General features: G+C 35.2%; 1 pseudogene; it reads right to left on the bottom strand.

The window, feature by feature from the left end:
* Positions 1-5,024: 5,024 nt before the first annotated feature.
* LOC143559910 (uncharacterized) lies at positions 5,025-5,697 on the bottom strand (annotated as a pseudogene).
* Between the last annotated feature and the right edge of the window lie 4,120 nt (positions 5,698-9,817).

Below are 9,817 nucleotides of genomic sequence, written 5' to 3'. Positions count from 1 at the left end.
AAACATATAAACGTGAAATCGATGATAAATCTCCGAACTAATCATCAATCCAGACATCAATCCACATAAATCATCTTCAAATCATCAAATATCATCCAAAACCATGCAAAAACTCACGAAAACTTCAAGTTTAACATCCATGTCGGATTCAAGAGCGAAATGAATCAAATTCAGAGGTTAGCCTGAATGATTCGGTACCCCGCTCTGATACCAACTTACAGAGCCAAGCCCGGGTGTGGAAGCGTGTCAAACGGTGATAAACGAGCTCAGATCTTGGATCGAATCATAACACGTATTCATTCTTGAACGATCTAATGGACGGATGTGGAAAGTTCGTTTCGATTAACAATCAATAATATGATGAACAATTGCAATTGAAACACAATAGATAGATGTAGTATTATGATTTCATTAACCGAATGATTCTCATAAAGATGAACCACTCATACATACACTCATGCATACAGAAGAATTATCATCCACCCCGGGAGATCTCATCCCGGGGAGGAGACTCTCCCATAGGGACAAAACTCTAGATATCAATCAAAATATAACATACTCCATCATGCTAGACAAATATTTATACTAGTCTAGCATGACTAAGTATTCAAGCCATCCACCCTTGGTTGAGACAAAACAATATATTTTTCACCCACATATTAATTCGATGCGTCGGTCTAAAATATAAAACCCAACATCTTTTCGCTTTCAGCAATTCATGGAAGAATGAATCAGGAAAAACCTACAATTGTACCATCTAAACGAAAAGACATCATGATAGTAAATATTGGACCTCACCACCCATCGATGAATGGTGTTCTTCAACTCATTGTTACTCTGGATGGTGAAGTTGTTATTGAATGTGAACCAATATTGGGTTATTTACACAGAGGTATGGAAAAAATTGCGGAAAATCGAACAATTGTACAATATTTGCCTTATGTAACACGTTGGGATTATTTAGCTACTATGTTCAAAGAAGCAATAATTGTAAATGCGCTAGAGCGATTAGGCAATATTAAAGTCCCTAAAAGGGACAATTATATCAGAGTCATTATGTTGGAGTTAAGTTGTATAACTTCACATTTGTTATGGTTTGGCCCTTTTGTGGTAGATATTGAGGCACAGACTCCTTTCTTCTATATTTTTCGTGAAAGAGAATTGATATATGACATATTCGAAGCTACCACCAGTATGCAAATGATGCACAATTTTTTTTATATTGGTGGAGTCATTGCTGATATACCTCATCGCTGGATAGATAAATGTTTGGATTTTTGCAATTATTTTTTAACAGGAATTGCTAAATTTCACAAGCTTATCACGGAATCCCATTTATTTAGAACGGATTGAAGGAATGGGCGTTATTGGTGGAGAGGAAGCAATTATTTGGGGTTTGTCGGGACCAATGCTATGAGCTTCCGGAATAAAATTGGTTCTTCGTAAATTTGATCATTATGAGTGTTACAATGAATTTGATTGGGAAGTCCAATGGCAATAAGAGGGGGATTAGTCTATGTTTTAATGTTTATCTTTAATACTAGTACCAACTGAAAAACACAATGACCAAAATCTATAACACAATGCATAGAGAACCTCATTAAAAAACATAATGGACAACCAAATAACACAATATAAAAAAACCCACTAACTTTTTTTTTATTTTTACATAACAATATGATATTCATATTGAAGATAAAAAATGCTTGTTATTGTGGTAAAAAATAAAAATAAAAAAGTCTTATGAAAAAGCTATAGACGTTTTAAAATGATGGAGGAATTAACATTTGACTTGCATTTGGAGAGAGAAAGTCATCACAAGCGGATCATTATCTCCATGCCCTTTGCATCAATATTTATTCTTAAATTAATCTCCACCATCCAAATTTAAGATTAATGGATTAGATCTCTTCTCACTTTTCTCATTTTTATTGTACTTTGTATTTTAACCTTACCATCACAATCACCCATTTTCAAAATAACATATATACTTATAGACATTTTTATATGCTTATCTGAACCCATGGAGTTAGTAAGTTCCTTTTTTTGTCGCTTAGGTGTCTACTCCTATTCGTACTTTTACTAAATACATTGAATCAAACTAGTAGGAGAGCCTTCGCGTTGCGGCGGGGAGGAAGCAACGAGAATTTGGTTGATGAAATAAATGAAGATAAAAGAACATCAACAAATTCGGTTGATCAGTTTGACATGAACGTTGACTATTCAGCTATAACTAGTTTGACAGATTGCCTAATCTCCCAAGAGTTGATCAAATAATGGGAGCTATACACAAGCAAAGCGAGCGTTTGTGGATATATCTAAGCAGCAAAAAAAATTAATACAGTATTCGATATAAATTTACACATATTATACAAAACATGAACAAGACACATGCTAAGTTTACTCTAAAATGTAACTTACTTCAATCCCAAAACTAATTAAACAACATTTGATAAGAATCAATATGTATGCATAAGTAAAATATATCACGGCTCGCGAGTGATTTTTTGAGATTAAACTCATCTCAGGCTAGACTTATTATTATATATTAATTAGTTAAACATTTATAACATAATGTATATGAACTCTAATAAAGTATAAATCCCGTTTAAACATAAAGCGATTCAAGTTTTTAACAAGCTAGTCATAGGTCACGAGCCCCTAAAGTTGTCAATAATAGCAAAAGCTGAAATTGTAGCTTCAAAAAGAAATCATCAAATAAAGCATTACTATTAAAATTCTTGCCTTCACAAATTGTTTTATGGATCTTGGCCATCCCATGGGCCCATTATTTCCTTTTAACACCAATAAAAGTAATAATATATATATATATATATAGGTATTGGATCATTTCAAAAACTTTTTACAGCATGAAGTGCGAGAAGTGAAGGTATAACTCAATTAATCCCTTATTTCACTCCATTTTTATGTGTAGGTGCGTTTTGTAGGTGCATATGTATGTGTGTAGGTACGTATGTTTGTATATATATAGAAAAAATGTTATAATAAAAAGATGAACTTTTGTAAAAAGCGTAGGAAAAGATCTCAACCACTGAATTAAGTATAACACACAAGGGTATGATTGTCGATATTTTTCTAATTATTTTTGGAATTAAATATTATCATTATTTGGTAATTAAATCATCCTACATTTTTTGATTTAGAAATGCAAACGATTCACTATTCCACAATCTTAACCTAGCCTCCCTACCTCTCTCCCTTGATCACTGATTCAATTCCAAATGTAGTCGTATTCCGGCGACTTCGAACCATCTAAACTGCCACCACCATATCAACATAAACGATAGCAAACCATGACTGCAATAAAACGAGAAGGGAATTTTGTTTTGCTTGCTGTTTACACATGCGTTCAAGTTTATATGTCCAATAGTAGACGGCGTTTGACTGGTCATCCCTCACTAATTCAGATAGAAAAAATGATCTTTGGTCATTCAGATACGTACCACACAAGAAAACATGGATGTTTCAGAACTATGCAAAAATGGTCTGTGAAGAATATTTACTGCTACTACCATGCATATGAAAAACATAAAGTCTATATTATTCAATTAATGAGACTTCTAGTGGATCTGTTTTGCGAAAATATTGTATTGAAAAAATCCAAATGTGAAGCAAAACTAAAATTGTATTGTTATTGTGCCCGTATTGAATATTGAATATTCTTTTTATTATATGTTATATTGTTTTCACGTGTCATGTTGTTTAATTTTATAAAAAAATGTCTTTAATATTGTGTTTTTGTCCTTATTGTTCTTGGGGTTTTTCTTTAAATATGGATTATATTTTGGTGTTGTGTTTTAAAACACAATGTAATATTGATTTCGATGTTCTTAGTGTTTTGTTTTAAATTTTGGATTAAAATATAATCATAAATTAATAATGTTTTCATATATAATATAACACATTAGACGATTAAAAAATAAGTGTGTTTTTGTTCCTGGTGTTCTTGGTGTTCTTAGTGTTGTTTTTGAAATATGGATTAAAATTTAGTGTGGTGTTTTAAAACACACTGTAATATAGATTAAGATGTTCTTGGTGTTGTGTTTTAAATTTGGATTAAAATATGATAATCATAGATTAGCAATGTGTTTCCATATATAATATAACACATTAGACGATTATGCCTCTAGAGAGTTATAAAATAAGTATAAAAATATAACTCACTATCCTTTTTACCCATATTTAATCTTAGCCATTAAAAGACTCTATCCAAGGGACACAATCTCTTCCTACACTTTATAGTAGAACCTCACCCTATATATATATATATATATATATATATATATATATATATATATATATATATATATGGTAAGGACCTAAGCAAACCATTTGAAAATTGAGAAATTTGAGAACCATTTTGAACCACTAAAAAACCTCTGAAAAATATTTTAAAAAATTATATAACAAAAATTTTTAAAAAGTAAAAAAGACCAAAATTCTTATATATCATTCCGGTATCAATAAAAAAAACTTCGTATTATTAACATGTGTATAATTTCATTTAATCTCTAGTTACGTGATGTACACATATGTACATTATCATTTACCTTAAATTATACATATGTGTATAAAAAACATGTGCGCACATATATGTACATACTATACATAAATGTATAATTTAGCTAAACCGAGACGTTTTATTTTATGAAACCGGGATGATAAATAAGAATTTTGTGTTTTTTACTTTATTCATTTGTGAGTTTTTTTATATGATTTTTTTTATTTTTGTGTTTTTTTTGTGGTCCGTAATGGTTTTATGGTTCTCAATTTTCAAATAGTCATCACATGATCCTCATCCTATATATATATATCAACGGTATGATAGACAGCGTTGCATACACGCGAATTTGGGCTGGGCCACCTCGAATGGCGTGAGCCGCATGCGGGGAGACCCGCACGTACGATTTATAGGGGGATTTGGTCGAAAGACCGGCTGGCGTCCACCCGACTAGAGGGACCGATAAATTAATAGAGTACAAAACTTATATTCAAGCTTTACCTTAATCTGATCGTTTAGAGGGCGATCGCGGGATCACTGAATGAAGTTCTCCGTTTCTTTCGGAGGTGTCGTGCTGACCCGCAGCGAGGCAGAGATGACTAAGTGACATATGGAATATGCAGACGACAAAAGCATGTCGTAGAAGGAGATAACAAGTGGAGCCAACGACCCACTAAGACTAACGTATCTACAACTACATCTTCGAGCGAAAGTCAAACAGGGGCGTGAATGCGAGATGCCAGCAGAATGATCGGCCGGACAGAGGCTAGGGCTCCTTCCTTCCCACCGCGTCCTTCCTTGTGTGTCAGAGATATAAAGCGAGTGCACCAGAAAAGAACGGGAACTTGATCGATCTATTCTATGTCGAAGCATCCGAAGCATAACTCCACACTCCCACGATCTTTGCCGACAGATAGGAGCATTAGGTGGAGCCGGTGAACTACACTTGCTTCTGGATAGATGTGTGGGATAGAGGGCTCATGATACCTGCTGCCCACCACTCCTCCTCTGCTTTGAGAACCGTGTGAACGATGAGTGGGCAGAAGGGAAGGAGGTCCTCATACGGAGTCGCACACTTACTTGAGCAGCGCGGGAGACTGAGGAATGGGTCAAGTAAACTCCCCTAGGGCTGGAAAAAAACAGATGGACAGATGGGTCGATCTACTTTTTTCCATTGCTTTGGCATGTATAAAAAAAATATCGTGAGGCTTCTTTTCTTACAGAGTCTTTCAATTTTTTATTTATCTTTCTTATGTATCGTAATGGACGAGTCCATCGGTTATAATCGAAAAAAACAAGTATGAATAGGTTTTTTTAAGAAGTATTTTTCTTCATTTTTTTTTCTTTTTCTCAAGTTTCAAATTTTCTGGATTCCCATACATATAATAAACTTCTTATTCCATTTTGTCGAGCTCATTCAGTGTATCACTAAAAACAGGTGACGGTATTCTGCGTAAATAGTAGACACCGGTAACTAATAATAAAATACTAAAGATACCAACCATCTTTTTTTTAATTCTGACTTTTTATATTCTGACAAAGGGTATTTATTAGATCGAATGTACTTCCTGTTTGAACGATCTGCCCAAGACACATATTAGAGTTGATGTGGCTAGTACGTTATGATCCAAGTCGGGTCATACCCAATAACAAACTAGACAAACTCCACGATAATTATTATTGGATATGATCTAAGTAAATTAATTAACAACACTTATTAAATTTGAAAATGGGTTTTCTAAATACCTGCATTTGTGTGTTAAGTAAATTATGTGGATAATTTACGTTTGAGAGAAACGTTATTTATTTGGATAAATAACAAATTATGTTTTAAAGGAAAATATAAACAAGACATTGAGTTGGGTTTTGGGGGGAAAAACCCTCTTGGTGGCCGACCCCTCTTTCCCTTTTCCCTCTCCTGTTTATGTCTTCCAAGACATGCAAGAAGTATGATTGGGGGATCAAATTTTTTATCAATTTTCTCTCTCACACACAAAAACTCTCTCTACTCTTCTTCTTCTCGGCCGAGACGAAGAAAGAACACAAGGGAGATCAAGCAAGTGTAAGGACCCTAGCAACCTTGGGTGTTTGTTGGAGCTTGTTGGGTATACAAGCTTGAGGATTCCTCCTTTGGATTCTAGCCGTTCAATCTCATTCATCCCTTTTTGGTTTTCTGGACTTGAAGGTATGTATGTTCTTGAAACACCCTATGGTTGTGATTGATAGTGTGTATATTGTATTTGGATCCTGGATTGGGTTTAACATAAACGGGTTTATGTGAATTGGTAAATCAAGATTTAAAACTTATATTTTTCCGTTGCGTTTTCCCTAATAAATGGTTATTTGGACTTTGATAATCTTGCTAAAACCCAACAATGGCATCAAGAGCCGCTTATATGATTACATGCTTCAAAAATGGGTTCTAAAGTGCTTGTGTTTGATGGTAATCTTTACCATTTTGGCCGAGAAATTTAGGCCTTTTGGTTGCCCCTTGGTTTTTCAAGTTTGTACCATACATGCATGTGGTAAAAACAAGAAAAATTGGTCATTTTGGTTGCCAAATTTTGTTTGGGCTGAAACTGTGTTCTTAAGCTTTGGCCAAGAACACAATGGTAGAAAACCATGGTTCTCGGTCTGGCCGAAGACACCCGAAACCATGTACTCGGTTGGCCGAGAAGTCATGGTTGGGAACCATGAGATTTCGGTTGACCAAAAACGTGTTCTTGGTTGGACCGAGAACTCATGATTATGAATCATAGTTCTTGGTGTTGACCGAAAACTAGTTCTCGGTTTTGACCGAGAACAATAGGTTCTAGGTGAATCAAATCTTTCGGGCCGAAAACTCTAAAGCTTTAGTCTTCTCGCCGAGAACTATGTGTTCTCTGTTTTAGGCCGAGAACTAAGGGACAAGGGGAACCATTCTGGTTAATGGTTGACCTGTTTGGTCAAGGGTGACCTGTTTGTGTGGATGTTCATAACTTAGCCATGACCTTGTGTATGTTGAAGAGACTTTTTGTGATTTGTGCATTTGTTTGTAATATTCTTTGTTCGAGTTTGTAATCTATTTATTCTTTCAAATGGTTTGTAATAATAAGTAGAATAGTTGTATTTCTTTTATTAGACAAAATGTATTAGGATATATTTTGTAAAAGAAGATGCAACTACAACACCATTTTGGTTGGAGCCCAAGTGGAAGCCCAAATAAAGAAGAAGGATCACACCAAGAAGTGAACGCTTGAAGCATAAGGATGCGGAGTCAAGTGGGAGTTCACCATCTCATACCCTGTGTCATGCTTGCCCCTTAGGAGAGATCTTTTGACACACTTGTTTCGGTCAACAAGTGTTGTTAATTATTAGGTGGCTTTGGTTATGAACATGTGATTGTATTTTATGCTTGTGTGGTTGATTTATGTTTATTGTTTTATCATGTTTGGATGTTAACAATTAAAATCGACAACTAGCATAAAAGTGATTCCTTTGAAATTATTAAGTTATAAAATTGGTTTTATTAACTATTAATGATTTCATAATAAAATGGGTTTTATTAAAAGGAATTTGAAAATTGGTTTTCAAAGGTACCATACATTTGAATGCATGCAAATGAAAGGTACATTATATAGTTTTCCAATCTAGAATTTTGAAAACTTAAATCCCGTTCAAAACAAGTAAAACACAATCCTTTTATACAACACTCGAGTCACTTGCAGTCTTGATGTGGGATAAAGGTCACCTAACCACATTTAAGAAAACTTGTGATCTTGAGGTGGATTTACATTACTTGTGGGATAAAGGTCACCTAACCACTTGTATGTGTAAACTCACACGTGTGTGTAAGTAGGACGACTTGATTTGGAAACCATGTGATTAGGGTCACCGAAGCATGGCGTACAAAGGTGTTGATGGGATTAAACATGCCAACTAAACATATGATGTTTAACCAATCCCATAAAACTAGAAGTTGCAAAGGGTTGCAATTGTCAAACGTTGACTACCTTGTTAATTCGAATAGTAGGATAAAGGTCACCTAACTACTCTTTGGATGAAACGTTGGATTCTTGATTTTAATCAATAATTGTCTTGAAGACATTAAAGGGTATCAAAGATTAAAATTTATTGATATCAAAAATACTAAATTGAACTGTGTTAAATTCTTTTATAGATGGCCGCAAACAATCCACCGAACGCTATTATCCCACCCGTGCATAACTTATCACTAAGATCCATTCTGGATAAGGATCGTCTAAACTATAACAATTTCATGGACTGGTATCAAAACTTGAGAATTGTTCTCAAGCAAGAGAAGAAGTCCTACATTTTGGACGATCTTATTCCCGATGAACCCGATGTCAACAACTTGGATGCTGATGCGGATTGGTTGAAATACACCGAGGATTCGGTGCAAGTTTCTTGCCTCACGGTGGGAACAATGAATCCCGAGATCCAAAAGGATTTCGAGAATCATGGGGAGTATGACATGATAACCCAGCTTAAGGAAATGTTCTTACTCAAGCGAGGGTGGAGAACGGTTCCTAGCACTCCATGCGTGTCATATGGAAGAAACCCAATCCGTCTCATCTTATGTGCTTAAGATGAAAAGCCACATTGATCGGCTAGAACGGCTTAACTGTCCTGTCTCAAAAGAGTTAGCCACCGATTTGATCCTAAATGGCTTAACTAAAAGGTTTGAGACATTCTTCATTAACTACAACATGAACGTATGGGACAAAAGCATTGGTGAGCTTCACGTAATGCTTAGGACAGCCGAAGCCGGCATAGGTAAAAAGGTTTTACCCGTCCTTGCGATCAATGAGGGTGGCTTGAAGAATAGGCATCAACCGGAACCAAAGGCAAAGGTTGCCATTCGTCCTTGGCAAGTTAAGAAAGGGTTCAAGGAAAGGCAAAAGAGGAACCAAAACCCAAGAAGCTAAAGGTTAGCGCTGAGGATCCGTGCTTTGGTTGTGGGGAGATAGGCCACTGGATGAGAAACTGTCCGACATATCTCAAGGAGTTGAAAGCTAAGAGGGATGCGGGGCAAACCTTAGGTACCACTTTCATGATCCATATTGATCTTAATATTGTTTCTTCTAACATACGAGTATTGGATACCGAATGTGGAACTCATATATGCAATTCATTGCAGGAGTTCACAAGAAGAAATGATGTGAAGAAAGGAGATATAAGTCTCTTCATGGGCAATGGCGCAAAGGTTGACGTCCAAGCCCGAGGATATTATGTTTTGAAGCTTCCAAATGGTTTGGAATTTATTTTGAAAAACATTTTATATTCTCCTAGTTT

Source organism: Bidens hawaiensis, unplaced genomic scaffold (genome assembly GCF_021521415.1).
Source record: "Bidens hawaiensis isolate Kalapana, Puna unplaced genomic scaffold, B.hawaiensis_p1.1 tig00001093_1, whole genome shotgun sequence".
Classification (NCBI taxonomy): Eukaryota; Viridiplantae; Streptophyta; class Magnoliopsida; order Asterales; family Asteraceae; genus Bidens; species Bidens hawaiensis.
The sequence above is the reverse complement of the archived record's forward strand: the minus strand, read 5'-3'. Positions and strand labels throughout refer to the sequence as shown.